General features: G+C 43.7%; 1 protein-coding gene across 2 annotated transcripts in view; it reads right to left on the reverse strand.

The window, feature by feature from the left end:
* LIFR (LIF receptor subunit alpha) overlaps positions 1-21,015 on the reverse strand; it is an 83,687-nt gene that overhangs the window by 52,297 nt on the left and 10,375 nt on the right. Inside the window, exon 2 of one of the 2 annotated variants that reach the window (XM_074952495.1) lies at positions 18,477-18,554. The exons of the other annotated variant lie outside the window; for it this stretch is intronic. The gene's annotated coding sequence lies outside the window, so the exon portion shown is untranslated. The remainder of the gene's footprint in view (positions 1-18,476; positions 18,555-21,015) is intronic. 2 annotated transcript variants of the gene reach the window in all.

The raw sequence follows: 21,015 nt of genomic DNA on the forward strand, positions 1-21,015 counted from the left end.
TGAAACACTGGAATGCGTTACCTAGGGAGGTGGTAGAATCTCCTTCCTTAGAGGTTTTTAAGGTCAGGCTTGACAAAGCCCTGGCTGGGATGATTTAACTGGGAATTGGTCCTGCTTCGAGCAGGGGGTTGGACTAGATGACCTTCTGGGGTCCCTTCCAACCCTGATATTCTATGATTCTATGATTTGGGGTGTGTGCAGCAGGGCCTGTGCCAGCCCCCATCGGGGGGTGGGGAGGGAGTGCCACCCAGTCCAGCTCCACTCTGGCCCCTGCTCAGCTCTTCCTTAAATCCCTCTCTGCCCCCAAGCCAGCTCTGCCTCTAGCCCCAACACCTCCCCCATCCCCAGCTGCACCTTCAGCCCAAGCTCCTTTGCTGAGCCAACTGTACAGCAATGGATGGGGGAGCGCAGACAGATTCCATTACTGGTAACGGGGGCGAGGGGGGTGACATGACGTGACAAGAAAAGTTTGGGCACCACTGTTTCAGACTATATATTCCTCTATTTCCAATTTCCCTTTCCTTCATGTTATTTCCTGTGTATTTGGGTCAATTAAAACTAAACTGTCACCTGATTAATATGGGAGATAGTTCTTAAGGGCAATTCTTTTCTTTGTTGTTTGCAGTATTGTTGTAGTTGTGTTGGCGCCAGGATACAAGAGAGAAGGTGGGTGAGGTAATCTGTTTTATTGGACCAACTTCTGTTGGTGAGAGAGAAACTCTTGCGCTCCACAGAGCTCTTCTTCAGGCCAAGTCTGACTATCTGGAAAAGGTAATTAAGAGTGTCATAGTTCAATACAAGGTGGAATAGATAGTTAAGCATAAGAAGTTAACAAGTTGTAAGAAACCATTCAAAATGAACTGTGCAATTAATACCTCTTCATTCATAGGACAAAGGAGAGTTAGTGGGTTACAGATTGTCTCTATTGAGTCCAGGATTTTTAGTGTCTAGCAGAGTTACGACTAAGCTATCTTTTAAAGGTGTTGTGCTGGTTTCCTTTGAGGACGAGGACTGAGAGGTCACACATGGAACAATGCTTTTGTGAAAAGTGTTCACCCATGGGTGATAGGGTGATTGTGTTTATCACTTTTCTTTGAGAGTTCATTCAAGAATGAATAGCACAAAGTGTTTCACATAGGTGAGAGGGTTTTGGGGTCTTGTTGATTCATATAGAAAATCCCCTTTCTTGTTTCCCCTTCCATGCTCTCTACCCATCCATCTGTCCCTAAGGTGCAACCTTCACAGAGCAGGGGAAAGCATTTAATACATTATGGTCAACAGAGCAAAACAAACATGGACTAAGACACTTCTATTGTGCCTATTTTCCTTCAGAAATAATTCCTGTATGCAGGAAACAGGAACCAAAAGAGCTTAATCAAACTGTTGAATATAGTCCTGAAGGCATTTGGGATGAAAATAATGAGACGATGGCATGAGATTCCCCTAATCCATGTGTGTGCAAGAACAGGACAGGAAACTTAGGCCCTGTCTACACCGGCAATTTTCTGCAAGTAAAGCAGCTTTCTGCGCTGTAACTCCCGACGTGTATACACTGCCACGCCCCTTAGTGCGCAGAAACTGCAGCTGTAGCACTGTAAAAAAAAACACCTCAGCGAGAGGCGTACAGCTTTCTGTGCTGGGGCTACAGCGCTGCGATGCCAGTGTAGACACTGTGGTCCATTACAGCACTGAGATTGGCCTCCGGGAGATGTCCCACAATGCCTGTTCTTGCCTCTCTACTCATTGGTTTGAACTCTACTGCCCTGCCCTCAGGTGACCAACTGTCATCCCCATCCCGTAAATTCCTTCGGTATTTTGAAAGTCCCGGTCCTGTTTGCTCGGTGATGCATGCAGTGGTCTCAGTGCATCTTTCCAGGTGGCCATGCCTGCTCCATGCACCAGGCAATCCCCCGCTTGGAGCAATGCCAAACTGCTGGTCCTCATCAGCATTTGGGGGGAAGAGGCTGTCCAGTCCCAGCTGCGTTCCAGCCATAGGAATTATGATACCTACAGACAGATTTCACTATGCATGACAGAAAGGAGCCAGGATTGGGACACACTGCGGTGTAGGGTCGAAGTGAAGGAGCTGCGAAATGCCTACCACAAGGCGTGGGAGGCAAACTGCTGCTCCTGCGCTGCGCCCATGAGCTGCCAGTTCTACAAAGAGCTGGATGCGATACTCGGTGGCAACCCCACCTCCACGGCAAAGGCCCCCGTGGATACTTCGGTGGCTCACGTGCCAATTGAGAGTGGACCAAGCCAGGAGGAGGAAATCTTGGATGAGGATGTGGAGAGGGAGGGGACCCAGAGCAGAGGATGATTCGGAGGTCAGAGATGCATGCAGCCAGGAGCTCTTTTCTAACCCGGAGGAGGCTAGCCAGTCACAGCTGTCGGATGTTGGTGAAGTGCAAACAGGAGAGGAGGCCCCTGGTAAGTGGGTCTGATTTGGGGAATTGCCGAAATGAGTTGTTGGAGGCAGGAGGGTTGCAGGAAGCTGGCTTGTCTCCCACCGCATGCCTAGTCTGAGTGGTGGAACAGGCTGTTGACTGACTTCCTTGCTTCTCGGGAATCTCCCTCAGAGATCTCCAGGAAACTCTCGTGGAGATACTGGGCAATCCCCTGCCACAGGATCTTCGGCAGAGCTGCTTTGTTTCTTGCCCCATTAACGGTAACTTTCCCGCGCCACTGTGCTTTCACGGGGGGGGGGCAGGAGGGGTGACCATTGCTGCACACAGGCAAGCCACATGGGGGCCAGGGCGAAAGCTGCAGGCTTGGAGAAGACCCTCCCTTGATTCCCTGCTCACCCTCAGCAGCGAGATATCTTCCATTACGATCACATCCTGTGGGAAGTGTGGGGAACAGGAATGATTATCAGGTCCCCACTACAGTGCTGGCTCTCCCCAAGAGCCACATACCCAGTGTACAGCAGGGTCAGGGAAGCAGCGAACAGCGGAGAGTCTAACAGAGGGAGTATGACTGTGATTTCGCCTGGGGAGAGCCCACTGAGGCTTTCATCTTGCAGGCTTCTCTAAGTAGTTACTGCAACAGCTAAGGAAGCTCTTAGAAGGAAGGTAATATGGATGGTGAGCGATCAGCTGTTTGACCTGCACAGGATGTGCTATGTTTGTCTTTTTTTCATAGGACAGAAGTCACTTTGTGTGTACAAAGTGCAAGCTGGTCTCCATATTGGAAGAGAAGGTTCAAGTTCTGGAGAAACAAGTATCAACCCTGCGTTTCAGAAGAGAAAATGAAGATTTCCTGCACATATGTCAGGATATGCTTCTACCGGCACAACATTCTGAAGAATCACAGCAGGCTGTGTGGCGGGGACAGAAGGACAGTGAGGAAAATTGGCAGCATGTGACTTCCAGAAGAAGAAAGAGGAGCATCCATGTATCAGCAATGCAGATACAGGTGAGCAACCGTTTTCATGTTCTCTCCACAGGTAATAATGTGGACAGTGGACTAGATGATACATCTGAGAGAAGGGAGCAGAAGGAGGCTTCACTGATTGGAAGGCATGAGATGCACTGTCCTAGGGATGGGGGTTCCACGACCACTGCTCCCAAGAGAAGGAGGGGGATGGCGGTGGTCAGGGACTCTCTCCTATGGGGGACTGAGTCATCTATCTGCCATCCAGACCGGGAAAACCGAGAAGTGTGCTAATTGCCAGGAGCTAGGATTCATGATGTGACGGAGAGACTGCCAAGACTCATCAAGCCCTCAAATCGCTACCCTTTCCTGCTTCTCCATGTTGGCACCCATGATAATGCCAAGAATGACCTTGAGCAGATCACTGCAGACTACATGGCTCTGGGAAGAAGGATAAAGGAGTTTGAAGCTCAAGTGGTGTTCTCGTCCATCCTCCCCATGGAAGGAAAAGGCCCAGGTAGAAACTGTCGAATCATGGAAGTCAACGAATGGCTACACAGGTGGTGTCGGAGAGAAGGCTTTGGATTCTTTGACCATGGGAAGGTGTTCCAGAAGAAGGATTGCTAGGAAGAGACGGGCTCTACCTAACCAAGAGAGGGAAGAGCATCTTCTCATTACATTAGCCAACCTGCTTACGGAGGGCTTTAAACTAGGTTCACTGGGGGAAGGAGACCAAAGCCCTGAGATAAGTGGGATACCAGAAGGAAGCATGAGCAGGAGAGCGCAAGAGGGAAGGACTCCTGCCTCACACTGAGAAAGCAGGACAATCAGCAAGTTATCTTAAATGCCTATACACAAATGCAAGAAGCCTTGGAAACAAGCAGGGAGAACTGGAAGTCCTGGCACAGTCAAGGAACTATGATGTGATTGGAATAACAGAGACTTGGTGGGATAACTCACATAACTGGAGTACTGTTATGGATGGATATAAACTGTTCAGGAAGGACAGGCAGGGCAGAAAAGGTGGGGGAGTTTCACTGTATGTAAGGGAGCAGTATGACTGCTCAGAGCTTCAGTATGAAACTGCAGAAAAACCTGAGAGTCTCTGGATTAAGTTTAGAAATGTGAGCAACAAGGGTGATGTCGTGGTGGGAGTCTGCTATAGACCACCAGACCAGGGGAATGAGGTGGACGAGACTTTCTTCTGGCAACTCACGGAAGTTACTAGATCGCAGGCCCTGGTTCTCATGGGGGACTTCAATCACCCCGATATCTGCTAGGAGAGCAATAAACCAGTGCACAGACAATCCAGGAAGTTTTTGGAAAGTGAAGGGGACAATTTCCTGATGCAAGTGCTGGAGGAACCAACTAAGGTCAGAGCTCTTCTTGACCTGCTGCTCACAAACAGGGAAGAATTAGTAGGGGAAGCAAAAGTGGATGGGAAGCTGGGAAGCCGTGACCATGAGATGGTCAAGTTCAGGATCCTGACACAAGGAAGAAAGGAGAGCAGCAGATTAAGGACTCTGGACTTCAGAAAAGCAGACTTTGACTCCCTCAGGGAACTGATGGGCACGATCCCCTGGGAGAATAACATGAGGGGGAAAGGAGACCAGGAGAGCTGGCCGTATTTTAAAGAATCCTTATTGAGGTTGCAGGAACAAACTAATCCGATGTGTAGAAAGAATAGTAAATATGGCAGGCGACCAGCTTGACTTAACAGTGAAATCTTTGCTGATCTTAAACACAAAAAAGAAGCTTACAAGAAGTGGAAGATTGGACAAATGACCAGGGAGGAGTATAAAAATATTGCTCAGGTATGTAGGAGTGAAATCAGGAAGGACAAATCACACCTGGAGTTGCAGCTAGCAAGGGATGTTAAGAGTAACAAGAAGGGTTTCTTCAGGTATGTTAGCAACAAGAAGAAAGTCACGGAAAGTGTGGGCCCCTTACTGAATGGGGGAGGCAACCCATTTACGGAGGATTTGGAAAAAGCTAATGTTCTCAATGCTTTTTTTGCCTCTGTCTTCACGAACAAGGTCAGCTCCCAGAGTACTCCACTGGGCAGCACAGTATGGGGAGGAGGTGACCAGCCCTCTGTGGAGAAAGAAGTGGTTCAGGACTATTTAGAACAGCTGGATGAGCACAAGTCCATGGGTACGGATGCACTGCATCCGAGAGTGCTAAAGGAGTTGGCAGATGTGATTGCAGAGCGATTGGCCATTATCTCTGAAAAATGATGGCGGTCCGGGGAGGTCCTGGATGACTGGAAAAAGGCTAATGTAGTGTCCATCTTTAAAAAGGGGAAGGAGGAGGATCCGGGGAACTACAGGCCAGTCAGCCTCACCTCAGTCCCTGCAAAAATCATGGAGCAGGTCCTCAAGGAATCAATTATGAAGCACTTAGAGGAGAGGAAAGTGATCAGGAACAGTCAGCATGGATTCACCAAGGGCAAATCATGTCTGACTAACCTAATTGCCTTCTATGATGAGATAACTGGCTCTGTGGATGAGGGGAAAGCAGTGGATGTGTTATTCCTAGACTTTAGCAAATCTTTTGACACTGTCTCCCACAGTATTCTTGCCAGCAAGTTAAAGAAGTATGGGCTGGATGAATGGACTATAATATGGACAGAAAGCAAGCTAGATCGCCGGGCTCAATGGGTAGTGATTAATGGCTCCATGTCTAGTCAGCAGCCGGTATCAAGCAGGGTCGGTCCTGGGGCCAGTTTTGTTCAATATCTTCATTAATGATCTGGAAGACGGCGTGGATTGCACCCTCAGCAAGTTTGCAGATGACACTAAACTGGGAGGAGAGGTAGATACGCTGGAGGGTAGGGATAGGATACAGAGGGACCTAGACAAATTAGAGGATTGGGCCAAAAGAAATCTGAGGAGGTTCAACAAGGACAAGCCAGGAGGAGAGGCTGAGGGAACTGGGATTATTTAGTCTGCAGAAGAGAAGAATGAGGGGGGATTTGACAGCTGCTTTCAACTACCTGAAGGGGGTTCCAAAGAGGATGGATCTAGACTGTTCTCAGTGGTACCAGATGCTAGAACAAGGAGTAATGGTCTCAAGTTGCAGTGGGGGAGGTTTAGGTTGGATATTAGGAAAAACTTTGTCACTAGGAGGGTGGTGAAGCACTGGAATGGATTACCTAGGAAGGTGGTGGAATCTCCTTCCTTAGCGAATTTTAAGGTCAGGTTTGACAAAGCCCTGGCTGGGAAGATTTAGTTGAGGATTGGTCCTGCTTTGAGCAGGGGGTTGGACTAGATGACTTCCTGAGGTCCCTTCCAACCCTGATATTCTATGATTCTAAGAGTGATTTACCCTGCCCCTGTGGCTACTCACCATTTTGGGGGTCTTGTGGCTCATGTGTGCTTGCCTGGGGTCAGCCAGTTAGTGACAGGTGAGAGAATACTGGCTGTGTTTTAAAGCATTGAATCAGTGTTCTCTGTGTTGCAAACAATACTGCTTCTGTAAAATGTTGTGTTGAAACTTCACAGAGATGACCTTGGGAGCCCAGCCTCCCTCTGTTATTGGCAGCTGAACGGCTGCACAGAATTAGAAAGCGGCCAAGAAGAACTAAGGAGGATTTTCTGCATGATGTTATGATGCACTCCGCCGCCGAGAAACAGGAATTGAAGGCGTGGCAGGACAGCGAGAAGAGGGACCGAAAGGAGAACACAGCATGCCAGAATGAAGCCATGGAGAAGCTCTTAAAGGTAATGGAGTGCCAAGCAGACACGCTCCAGGCAATACTAGCTCCTCAAACCTACCAGCTCCGTGCCCGCCCTCCCCTGCAGCTGCTGTCGCAGAGCTCTTTCCCATATGCCCCCCAGACACCGCCAACACACTCTTATCAACCTCCTGGTTCCAGTCTATACATATACCGCAGCATTCCACTCCTCCCCCTCACAGTCCAGCACTGCGGACTCCCACTACCCACTGCACTCAACACCCATCCCTCTGCAGTTTGGCCCTGCTGAAGCACAGCACCCGCTGCACTGTACTCCAAAGGAGAAGGATGGGTATGATCCCTGGACATACACAAATCTTTAGCCACCCTGGGACCCCTCCTCCTCCTGGGACCTTCCCTTCCCCTATCCCCCTCACCACTGATGGGTTTTTTTTTGGTTTGACTCTCTCCTCTGGTTGTTGGTTTTTAATAAAAGAATTGTGTTGGTTTGAAAGCAATCTTTATTCTATTATTTGAAAGCAAAAAGAGCCCTGCAAAGCAACACACAATTATGTTAAACCCACATATTGCATCATCTGCACCAATCACCTCCTAGCATTACAATCACTGCACTCCCGAGCATAGCAACAAATATTAGTGGCTTTCAGCTTCAAATTGCTGCCTCAACGCATCCCTGATTCTTACGGCCCCACGCTGCGCCCCTCTAATAGCCCTGGTCTCTGGCTGTTCAAACTCAGCCTCCAGGCCCTGAGCCTCTGCGATCCAACCCTGAGTGAAGCTTTCACCCTTCCCTTCACAGATATTATGGCACGTTCAGCATGCTGCTACAACCATAGGAATATTGTCATTGGCCAGGTCCAGCTTCCCATAGAGGCTGTACCAGCGGGCTTTTAAACAGCCAAAGCACACTCAACAGTCATTCTGCACTTGCTCAGCCTGTTGTTGAACTGCTCCTTGCTGCTGTCAACGTGCCCCGTGTATGGCTTCATAAGCCACGGCATTAAGTGGTAGGTGGGGTCTCCCAGGATCACAATGGACATTTCAACTGCCCCTACTGTGATCTTCTGGCCTGGGAAGAAAGTCCCTGCTTGCAGCTTCCTGAACAGGCCAGTCTTCCGAAAGATGCGTGCGTCATTCACCTTTCCGGACCAGCCTGTGTTAATTTCTGTGAAACGCCCATGGTGATCCACAAGCGCCTGGAGAACCATTGAGAAATACCCTTCTGATTAATGTACATGGTGGCTAGGTGGTCTGGTGCCAGAATTGGAATATGTGTGCCATCTATCACCCCTCCGCAGTTAGGGAAGCCCATTTGTGCAAAGCCATCCACAATGTGACGCACGTTGCCCAGAGTCACGGTCTTTCAGAGCAGGATGTGATTAATGGCCTTGCAGAATTCCATCAACACGAGTCCAATGGTCGACTTTCCCACTTTGAACTGGTTAGTGACCAATCGGTAGCAGTCTGGAGTAGCCAGCTTCCACAGTGCAATCGCCACGTGCTTCTCCCACAGCAGGGCAGCTCTCATTCTCATGTCCTTGCGCCAAAGGGCTCAGGCGAGCTCATCACACAGTCCCATGAATATGGCTTTCCTCATCCGAAAGTTCTGTAGCCACTGCTCATCATCCCAGATGTGCATCACGATGTGATCCTACCACTCGGTGCTTGTTTCTCGAGCCCAAAAGCAGCGTTCCACTGTGATCAGCACCTCTGTGAATGCCACAAGCAATCTTGTGTCGTAGCTACTACGCGTGGCGAGATCAGTGTCGCACTCCTCTTGCCTTTGTAGTCTAAGGAATAACTCCACTGCCACTCGCGACGTGTTGGTCAGAGCGAGCAGCGTACTGGTCAGCAGTTCATGTTCCATTCCTGCAGCCCGAAGAGGCAGGGTGTGCAATACAGAAACCGTTGAAAGATGGCGCCAAATGAGGACAGAAGCACAGGGACTGCTAGGATGTGAAGCAATGCATCACAGGGCACTGGGTCCGGACCCAGGATGCCCCGCGATTCCCTCCGCCTTCCCACAACTCTTAGCGCCAGAAGAGGAAGAGGTGCTCTGTGGGATAGCTGCCCAGAATGCACCGCTCCTAATAGCGTTGCAAATGCTGCAAGCGTGAACACGCTATTGCGCAGGCAGCTGACAGTGTGAACACACAACAGCAGTTTCCCTTCAGCGCTCTCTGAGCGACGCGGTAACTCCCGGCGCTGTAACTCTGCCAGTGTAGACATGCCCTTAGAAGAAATCTGAAAGGTTCAACAGTGCTGTAAGAGTCAGACCCAGAGAAAAAGGAGGACACAAGACAAGTGAAATCAAAAGCTGTACTTAGCAGGCCAAACGAAAGGGTAAGAAGGGAGAAAGAGGCACCCAAGAAATTAAAGATTTATTTTTATTCACCGTATCTAAACCTAAGGTGAACCTACCTAGGAGCTTTTGCAGAATTTCAGGCCAGATATAACAACATAAACATTATGCAAAATGTAACTGGATAACCACTCTATTCTTAATAAATTTTGTATTACGTTAAAACAGACCCATGACTTGGGTGTTAACCTGAGACTCCTTTCTCATAACGTGTTCCAACGTTGCTATCTACAGTGGGACCATTAGCGTAAACTGACTACTAGCATTTTAACCTCTGAAGGCAAGATTTTACAGCGCACAAAGAGGACTTTCAATGGGAGCTGAATCTTACTCTTGAATCAAAAATCTCAGCCTGCGCTGTCTAGACTTTTTCCATGCAAGTGGCTAAAATACAAGCACATCCATCATTGCTACATTTGCAAGAGCTGCACCAAGAGAAAAAAAATCTAGTATAGACTGTTTGGGAATTTCATGCAGACTGTCCCAGAGAGGCGACCAGTCTTCATGCTATCACATGAGACCAGGATCCTTCGACAAAAGAGCACAGATTCCTCTCCCATAGGGCGTATCATTCCCAGAACTGCAGATGGGCAACACCTACTCATCTAGATGAAAACTGAGTTAAAAGGGCCCGAAAGTACTTTATCAATTAAATCAGAAGTATTGTTTTCATGCCTTAAAGCTCAATATACCACATGATGGAAGCTACTATGATAGTTGAACAAGAAGTCACTAGCATTAGTTCATGATATTTTAACCTGTTTGAGCAAAACATTTTGACACCTACTGTAAAAGGCAAGTCAACAATATCATCTTAAGGTGAAGGACTCTACTATTTTATCTTTGTGAATCTGAAAAAGTTATGCAAGCTTCTTGCTACCCTTGAATTCAGTGAGCTCAAATTCACACTTCCTTGAATTCTTGAATTGTGCAGCTATTAATTGAACAAGTACACTGACCAAGGACACAAGTCCAGGATTACTTCAGGGTATTTGAATACCCACTGCATATTTTCAGCACTTTGTTTCTATGCTATAAAGAAGTATAACCCATGCACAGAACACTGCAAACTTCTTTGGTAGATTTGTTTGAAAATACAATTAAAGTATACTAGACATAGATTTTCCCACTGTCAATCTGCATAATAAATCATTACATATATCAAACACTCACAGACATGCCAACATATGGTCTGAAATCTGAGAAATAAATTTTTGCTAATATAAGAACTCAATACAACTGTCATAAGAGCAAAGTTTTCAGAACAGAAAATTATTCACAGCAATACTGTCCACTGTGCTTTACTAAATGTATGCCTCAAAGCCCAATGTCAATGCACATACTCAATAGTGTGTGTACAGGGTTATAGGAGAGGGAAGAGAAATAAATCTTGCATTTCTATTTTGGTAGATTCTAATACACCTATCACCACATTATCCAAGTGCCTAGTTTAGTAGATGCCATGTAGAGCCTGCCACGCAGAACCTGCCACTGGATGATCAAGGTATTAAAGGAGCACACAAGAAAGACAAGGCTATTGCAGAGAAGCAAACTGAATTCTTGACGTTAGTTTTCACTGCAAAGGATGAGAGGGACATTCCTACACCTAAGCCATCCTGGCAATTACAAGCCAGTAAGCTTAACTTCAGTACCAGGCAAACTGGTTGAAACTATAGTAAAAAAGATAATTAGCAGACAGACAGATGAACACAATATATTGGAGAAGACTCTACATTGATTTTGTAAAGGGTAATCATGCTTCACCAATCTATCAAAATTCTTTGAAGGTGTCAACAGAGTAATCCAAGTGCACTTTGTCAACTGGACTTTCAGAAAGCCTTTGACAAGGTCCACACCTAAAGCTCTTGAGCAAAGTGAACAGTCATGGGATAAGAGGGAAGGTCCTCTCATGGATCAGGAACTGGTTAAAAGATAGTAAACAAAGGGCTGGAATAAATGGCCAGTTTTCACAATGGAAAGAGGTAAATACAGTGTCCCACCCAGGGATCTGCACTGGGACCTGTGCTGTTCAACATAATCATAAATGATCTGAAAGAAGGGGTGAATAGTGAGGTGGCAAAATTTAAAAATGATACTAAATTACTCAAGATAGGTAAATCCAAAGCTAACTGCAAAGAGTTACAAAGGGATCTCACTAAACTAGGTGATTGGACAATAAAATGGCAGATGAAATTCAATGTTGATAAGTGCAAAGTAACACACATGGTAAAAAAATAATCCCAGCTATCCATACAAAATGATGGGATCTAAATTAGCTGTTACTGTTCAGGAAAGATCTTGGAATCATTGTGGATAGTTCTCTGAAAATATCTGCTCTGTATGCAGCAGCAGACAAAAAAAGCCAAAAGAATGTTAGGAACCATTAGGAAAGAACATAAGAATGGCCCTACTGGGTCAGACCAAAGGTCCATCTAGCCCAGTATCCTGTCTTCCGACAGTGGCCAGTGCCAGGTACCCCAGAGGGAATGAACAGAACAGGTAATCATCAAGTGATGCATCCCCTGTCACTCATTCCCAGCCTCTGGCAAACAGAGGCTAGGGACACCATTCCTGCCCATCCTGGCAATAGCCATTGATGGACCTATCCTCCATGAATTTTTCTAGTTCTTTTTTGAACCCTGTAATGGTCTTGGCCTTCACAACATCCTCTGGCAAGGAGTTCCACAGGTTGACTGTGTGTTGTGTGAAGAAATACTTCCTTTTATTTGTTTTAAACCTGCTGCCTATTAATTTCATTTTGTGACCCCTAGTTCTTGTGTTATGAGAAGTAGTAAACAACACTTCCTTATCTACTTCCTCTACACCAGTCATGATTTTATAGACCTCAATCATATCTTCCCTTAGCCATGTCTTTTCCAAGCTGAAAAGTCACAGTTTTATTAATCTCTCCTCATATGGCAGCCATACCCCTAATCATTTTTGTTGCCCTTTTCTGAACCTTTTCCAGTTCCAATATATCTTTTTTGAGATGGGGCGACCACATCTGCACACAGTATTCAAGATGTGGGCGTACCATGGATTTATATAGAGGCAACATGATATTTTCTGTCCCATTATCTATCCCTTTCTTAATTATTCCCAGCATTCTGATCGTTTTTTGACTGCCACTGCACATTGAGTGGATGTTTTCAGAGAGCTATCCACAATGACTCCAAGATCTCTTTTTTGAGTGGTAACAGCTAATTTAAACCCCATCATTTTATATGTATAGTTGGGATTATGCTTTCCAATGTGCACCACTTTGCATTTATCAACATTAAATTTCATCTGCCATTTTGTTGCCCAATCACGCAGTTTTGAGAGATCCTTTTGTAGCTCTTTGCAGTCTGCCTGGATCTTAACTATCTTTAGTAATTTTGCATCATCTGCAAATTTTGCCACCTCACCTGTTTACTCCCTTTTCCAGATCATTTATGAATATGTTGAACAGGACTGGGCCCAGAACAAACCCCTGGGGGACACCACTATTTACCTATCTCCCTTCTGAAAACTGACCATTTATACCTACCCTTTGTTTCCTATCTTTTAACCAGTTACCAATCCATGAGAGCACCTTCCCTCTTATCCCGTGACAGCTTACTTTGCATAAGAGCCTTTGGTGAGGGACCCTGTCAAAGGCTTTCTGAAAATCTAGGTACTCTATATCCACTGGATCCCCTTGATCTACATGCTTGTTGACCCCCACAAAGAATTCTAGTAGATTGGTGAGGCATGATTTCCCTTTACTAAAACGATGCTGACTCTTCCTCAGCAAATTATGTTCATCTAGATGTCTGACAATATTGTTCTTTATTATAGTTTCAACCAGTTTGCCTGGTACTGAAGTCAGTCTTACAGGCCTGTAATTGCCGGAATCACCTCTGGAGCCCTTTTTAAAAATTGGCATCACATTAGCTATCCTCCAGTCATCTGGTACAGAAGCTGATTTAAATGATAGGTTACAGAATACAGTTAGTAGTTCTGCAATTTCACATTTGAATTCCTTCAGAACTCTTGGGTGAATACCATCTGGTCCTGGTTACTTGTTGCTGTTTAATTTATTAATTTGTTCCAAAACCTCCTCTAATGAATCTCAGTTTGGGACAGTTCCTCAGATCTGTCACCTAAAAAGAATGGCTCAGGTTTGGGAATCTCCCTCACATCCTCAGCCATGAAGACCGATGCAAAGAATTCATTTAGTTTCTCCGTAATGGCCTTATCGTCCTTGAGTGCTCCTTTAACACTTCGATCGTCCAGTGGCCACACGGGTTGTTTAGCGGGCTTCCTGCTTCGGATGTACTTAAAAAAAATATCTGCTATTACTTTTTGAGTCTTTGGCTAACTATCCCTCAAATTCTTTTTTGGCCTTCCTAATTGTATTTTTATATGTCATTTGCTAGTGTTTATGCTCCTTTCTATTTTCCTCACTAGAATTTAAACTTCCACTTTTTAAACAATGCCTTTTTGCCTCTAACTGCTTCTTTTACTTAGTTGTTTAGCCAAGGTGGCTCTTTTTTGGTTCTCTTACTATGTTTTTTAATTTGCAGTATACATTTAAGTTGAGCCTCTATTATGGTGTCTTTAAAAAGTTTCCTGTCAGCTTGCAGAGATTTCACTTTTGGCACCGTACGCTTTAACTTCTGTTTAACTAACCTTCTCATTTTTGTTCCCCTTTCTGAAATTAAATGCTACAGTGTTGGGCTGCTGTGGTGTTTTTCCTGCCACAGGGGTATTAAATTTAATTATATTATGGTCACTATTACCAAGCAGTCCAGCTATATCACCTCTTGGACCAGATCCTGTGCTCCACTTAGGACTAAATCAAGAATTGCCTCTCCTCTGGTGGATTCCAGGACCAGCTCCTCCAAGAAGCAGTCATTTAAGGTGCCAAGAAACTTTATCTCTGCATCCCGTCCTGAGGTGACATGTACCCAGTCAATATGAGGATAACTGAAATCCCCTATTATTATTATTGAGTTTTTTATTTTAATAGCCTCTCTAATCAGCCTGAGCATTTCACAATCACTATCACCACCACTGTTCCCTCTAAGCTGTGGGCGTGCGCACGTACACAGATCCTAAACCCAGCGCACACGGCGAAACACCGCATGCACAAAATTTTGCACAGAAGCACAACAATTTGCATAGAAGAAATTTTTAGCGCACACAGCCTGTCAAACATTTGCACAGGAGAAATTTTTGGTGCACATGGCCTGTCAAAAATTAGAGGGAACACTGATCACCATCCTGGTCAGGTGGTCGGTAATATCTCCCTACTGCTATATTCTTATTATTAGAGCACAGAATTTCTAGCCATAGAGATTCTATGGTACAGTTTGATTCATTTATGATTTTTACTTCATTTGATTGTATGCTTTCTTTCACATATAATGCCACTCCCCCACCAGCACGACCTTCCAATATATTTTGTACTCTTTTATATTTTGTATATTTTGAAAGAGAAAGACAATAAAGATAGAACATATAATAATGCCTCTATATAAATCAACAGTATGCCCACACCTTGACTACTATGTGCAGTTGTGGTCACCTCATTCCGCAAACAGTACATTAGAATTGGAAAAGACACAGAGAAGGGCAACAAAGTGATTGGGGTATGGAACAGCTTCCATATGAGGAGAGAATAAAAACTGGGGACGTTAATCTTAGAAAAGAGATGACTAATGGGGGATATGATCAAGGTCTATAAAATCACGTGGAGGAAATGAATAGGGAATTTACCCCTTCACATAACACAAGAACCAGAGTCACCCAATGAAATTAATTGACAGAAGGTTTAAAAACAAGCATAAGGAAATACTTCATCACAGAACTCTGAGTCAATCTGTGGAGCTCGTTGCCATGGGATATTGGGAAGGCAAAAAGTATAAGCGGGTTAAAAAACCATATATATATATATAAGGTTATAGAGAATAGGTCCATCAATGGCTATTAGACAAGATGGTAAGGGAAGTAACCCTGTGCTCTGAGTGTCCCTAAACGTCCAACTGCCAGAATCTGGGAGTGGATGACAGTGGATAGATCACTCAATAATTGCCCTGTTCTGTTCATTCCCTCTGAAGCAAGTGGCACCAGCCACTGCCAGAATATAGGCTACTGGGGTAGAGGGACCATTGGTCTGACCAAGCGTGGCCACTTAAATTAGCCTAGATCAAAAAAGGCTGGTTGAATATAAAAATCTTATTTAATGAAATACTCTCAATTTTTCTTGTAGTGTTTATAAGCAAAAATATCAAACTATTTTGTACTTCATGGCTTTTGCTCTTCTTGCCAAAACAAAACAGCTTATTTAGTTTTATGATGGATAACAGCAGCATGTTGCAGGTCCACTGACAGTTACTGTTGCAATTCCAGCTACTTATCTAATACAAAGGACAATGATCTGAAATTGGAATCATACACTAAAGAACCTACAACTTTTAATGCTGTGAAGTTTTTCCAATAAAGCATGTAACTTAACTCCTAAAAAGGAGAACACTTGAATATCAAAAAGCAGCACATTTGCTAAAATAAGCCTTCCGAAACTCAAAGTGAAAAACTGATCAGTGATGCTTCCATAATTAAACATCAGATTATCAGAGAATTTGATTTTTTATGGTGACATAGACAGAAGTGCCTCACATGGAGATGCACAATCTTTATATTATAGTAATAAAATAATAAATCATCAAGATATAACTTTTCTATACATTTTTTCCTTCATTAACTCATCTTTCAATCTGGAGCATGAGCCTCCCACAGTGTCCCCAACTACCAGCAGTCATCTGGAATCGTCACACTTCTCTGGTTCCCACAGAATGACTATTTCCAAATCTCTGAACGAGACTAACATTGGCTACTGAGTAATGAAGCAGTAAACAAAGAAATTAAGCATATCAACTATGTCTCATGACTCCCAGACTAATCTCCAATGGAAAAAGGTGCGTCTGTGACAATAATTTTACAGTTCAGTACAGACTGGGGGAGGAGTTATCAGAGAACAGAAACTAGCAAGTAAGAAGTCTTTCTCCCTCATAAATCAGCTGCTAGCCCAGTACTGAGGAAGTAGTGTATTAAGTTGTGAGAGCTACTAATAAATGACAGGAACGAAGCCCCAAGCTAAACAGACATAGCAAACTTGGAATTACTCCTTTAGAAAAAACAAAAAAAACCAAACCCACAACCTTGGATTTCACACAAAAACCTCCACTTAAGAGAATCCTCCTCCTAAAGGAAGCATTAGAAGAGAAAAGCAAATCCAATTTGCAACTTGTAGTGGACATGTGAAGTAAAGTCCAGCTTGCGCCTCTACAGACTGCTTCTTCCACCAATAATACTGAGGCTCGAGTGGGCCAGGAGAAGGCTGCTGTACCTACAGTGAGCCAGGTCTAGAGCAAATCACCCTTTTCGGTATAAGGATCTCAGATTAAATGCCATATAGCGACACTAGCCTTATAGGTTTCAGAGTAACAGCCGTGTTAGTCTGTATTCGCAAAAAGAAAAGGAGTACTTGTGGCACCTTAGAGACTAACCAATTTATTTGAGCATAAGCTTTCGTGAGCTACAGCTCACTTCATCGGATGCATACTGTGGAAAGTGTAGAAGATCTTTTTATACACACAAAGAATGAAAAAATACCTCCCCCACCCCACCAGCAGGAGAGTGGGTTGGGGGGAGGTATTTTTTCATGCTTTGTGTGTATAAAAAGATCTTCTACACTTTCCACAGTATGCATCCGATGAAGTGAGCTGTAGTTCACGAAAGCTTATGCTCAAATAAATTGGTTAGTCTCTAAGGTGCCACAAGTACTCCTTTTCTTTTTACTAGTCTTATAGTGCTCCCATCTCAAACTTCTTGGGTGAGCTGAGGGCCTATGAATACCTCCTTGTTTTTCTAAGTTTTTTTCTTTTGACAATTCAAAAAAAGTTTAATTTTAGAACAATAAAGACACCCATACCTAGATTCCAAAAACCACGTCTAGTATTAAAAATTACCAAATCAAATACAGATCTCAGTATGCTCACTACTTCTTCCAAGCACCAGCTTTATGACATAACCATGGCCTGCAATATAGTTTGTTTCTCTTTCCTCCTGCCGGCAATAAAAAATTTTCATATTAGAAAGTCAGGTGTTGGTCACCTTTGAAGACCCTATGGCCAACTAGAGAACTGGCAGGTTTATGACAGACTCCAGAAATTAAACTTGATAAGAGAGGGGATGTGATTATTATTCACTGTGATTTAAGCAATGGTGTTTGTTTAACTTAAATGAGGACTCAGGAAGTTTCCAGTACACAACTGTGTCACCTGTGAAGTGACCCCACAAAACACAAGACAAGAGCTGACATTCTGAATATTTAAATTTAAAGAACAAAACAGAATCTAATTTAAACTTTTCTGGACTTCTTTATTCATTGTATGGCAGCCAAAATAACCCATCAATAAATTACTTGAAATGAAAAAATGTGTTTGACAATTATAAAACAAAACCCGCTTTTTTTGCCTCTGATATTGTAATCAATGGGGCTACTCATAGTAGTAAAGTTAAGCAATTGCCTAGTGTTTGCAATACTAGGGTCTTAGCTCTGATGAAGGCTAAGCTCACATTTCTGGAATCATGGTATGTATTTCTATATTTAACTTGCTCACAGGCAAAACTAGCAGAATTAATATTTATTCTTTGTATTGCGGTGGGGGCCTCATTGTGCAGGGTGCTGTACAAAGGGATAGTAAGAAACAACATGCTCCAAATCACTTAAAACATTCTATTTTTAAATTATACATGATAAATTCCTGTTTTTTTCTTTCACTCTGTTCTTTTAAATTAACAGCAGAGTGGATAAAAATTGATTTTTTAAATAAATCAATTTTTGTATTTAATTTAAATATATTTTTCTTTTAAAAATAAACTACTTGAAATTAAATTTGAAATTAGGACAATCTTTAAAGCCTAAATTTAGTATAATCTATTAAAAGAATCTGAATTAAAAAGTAATATTCAAACAGTACATGTTTTCTACTGCCGTTTTTAAGTCAGACCACTAACCTGGAGGAAGTCACTGGCTGGGCATCTGGAATCAGAATTTGTTGAAGTGCAAGAACAGCTTTTGACCGCAGAAGCCTCCTATGCAGATGCAGAGAGAATATTTTCTTCATTTCCATTTATTCAACTACTTCAGTTCAGTGATTAGTTTATTCAAAGTTGAGAAATTGATTAGCAGTTGAATAAGAAGCAGGAAAACTTGCTGTCCACTTCCCATTCTAAAGATGGGAAGTAGTACAGAGAGGAAGAGAGCTACTAGTTCTAAAAACATAAAGGACACGGTGATTATAAATAATACTTTCTTTATTTAATAAACCAATTTTAAATGAAAAACATGTTTTGATAAAACATGAGAAAAAATACACATCTAACACATCAGGCAGTGTTATTTAACTAAATTTTAAAATGCTGGTTTTGCGCATTTTAATTGAATTCCAATTTTCATTAAATAATCATTTATATCAAGGTTTCCTGCTTGCCAATTTAAATCATGATTAAGATCAGTGATTTAAGTCAGTCCACCCAGAATAGTAAATCTCATTCCTTGACCAACCCTGCCCCTTCCCCCCCCAACACAGAGTGAGTGTCAGTCACTTCGCAATGTTGTGGGAGAAAAAAGTCCACAGTGGTTGATGACAATAGTGTACTGTGAGTTATCCATGTCTAGTTACATATTCCATAATCACCCGAACAGAATGGTTGTCTAGTCAGATTAATTTACAGCCGTTAAAAGAAACTGACACACTGTAGGCAGGTGTCAAGAGCTGAAATACTACATGTCATGTAAGATTTTAAGACTCAGGAAATACCAATACAACAGTAATTCATCAGAAAGTATGGATCTGTAGTTTCAGGACTATCTTGTTCCCTTGATTACTAAGGATTCAATTTAATTCTCATGAACTACTGTCATTCCTTAAAAATGTCTTGGACATTCAAAGCTAAATGGATATTGCATAACCACCACCCGCTATTCTGTGTATTATTTATTTAATATAAAACCCCTAGGTCTATTTATACAATATTCATACACAATTATTTGATTCTTTTAAGATACACTGAACTCAATCCAGACATCACACATTTATTTTAAACAAAGTATTTATTATAAGTAAGGCTATGATTTAGTCATGGTACTTTTAGTAAAAGTCATGGGCAGGTCACGGGCAATAAACAAAAAGTCACGGCCCATGACCTGTCCATGACTTTTACTATATAAATCCCCCTGACTTAGGTGCTCTGGGGTGGGGGACATCCTGCGGACGCTGTTGCTGCTCGGGGACAGGGGGAGTGGAGGGCGTTCTGGCTGCTGCTCTGCTCGGGAGGGGAGAGGCCACCAGGGGTCCCACTGCTGCTGCTTCTCCCGGACCATTGCTCTGGGGCAGTGCCTGGCACCAGCTGCCTGGGGCCAGCCAGTCAGTCGCACCAGCCACTGCAGAAGTCCCGGAATCCGTGACTTCCGTGACCGCCATGAAAGACTTGCAGCCTTAATTATAAGCCATCTCTGTAGAGATTTTTTTCTTCATTGTGTATTTCACAGAATTCAGCCAGAGATATAGTGACACTCCAGTCACAAGGCCAAGGTTTCTCTTATCTCACTGTTCTAAGTTCGGACATACGTAACACAATTAGTTTGAATGTCATGGTGTAACACTTTAACAAGTCACAATTGACTTTGTGTATGAAATGTTCTCATTCAGCAAAAATGTTCTCGATAGCTCACCAGAAAGCAAGAGTCATAAAACCTACTTAACATTTAAAACCCAATAACCCTGAAAGCCTTTGGAGAGTGTTATTTCAGTTCTATAACCTTACATATTGAAGATCTTCCCCTAGGATCCCTGCAGTCATTACACATGCAAAATTTATTTCAATTATTACATGAATACATAAGACTGCTGATATGTATGTTATATTGCCACCACATGCTGTACATCGGTGGTTCTCAAACTAGAGCCGCCGCTTGTTCAGGGAAAGCCCCTGGTGGGCCGGGCCAGTTTGTTTACCTGCCGCGTCTGCAGGTTCAGCCGATTGTGGCTCCCACTGGCTGTGGTTCGCTGCTCCAGGCCAATGGGGGCTGCGGGAAAGGAGGCCAGCACATCCCTCGGCACACACTGCTTCCCGCAGCCCCCATTGGCCTGGAGCGGCGAACCGCGGGCAGTGGGAACCGCGATTGGCCGAACATGCAGACGCGGCAGGTAAACAAACTGGCCCGGCCCACCAGGGGCTTTCCCTGAACAAGCAGCGGCCCTAGTTTGAGAACCACTGCTGTACATCATACTATCAGCAAACCAGGTTCTCAAACTTTCTCACTAGATTCACTGTACAATAGATGTTTAGAGAACAATGGGGACATAAACATAAATTGTTTTACTTACAAACATTTGCTCTTTGAACTTGAGGGATGTGGATTTCCCAACCCTCAACTTTTCCCCTAGTACCTGACACAGGACATTAAATATACTTTGTTTTCAAGTAACTCAGATTTATTTTTTAAATTTAGCAACCAACAAGAAAAAACCACGACTGTACCTTTGGGGCT

This window comes from Natator depressus, chromosome 5 (assembly GCF_965152275.1).
Source record: "Natator depressus isolate rNatDep1 chromosome 5, rNatDep2.hap1, whole genome shotgun sequence".
Taxonomy (NCBI): Eukaryota; Metazoa; Chordata; order Testudines; family Cheloniidae; genus Natator; species Natator depressus.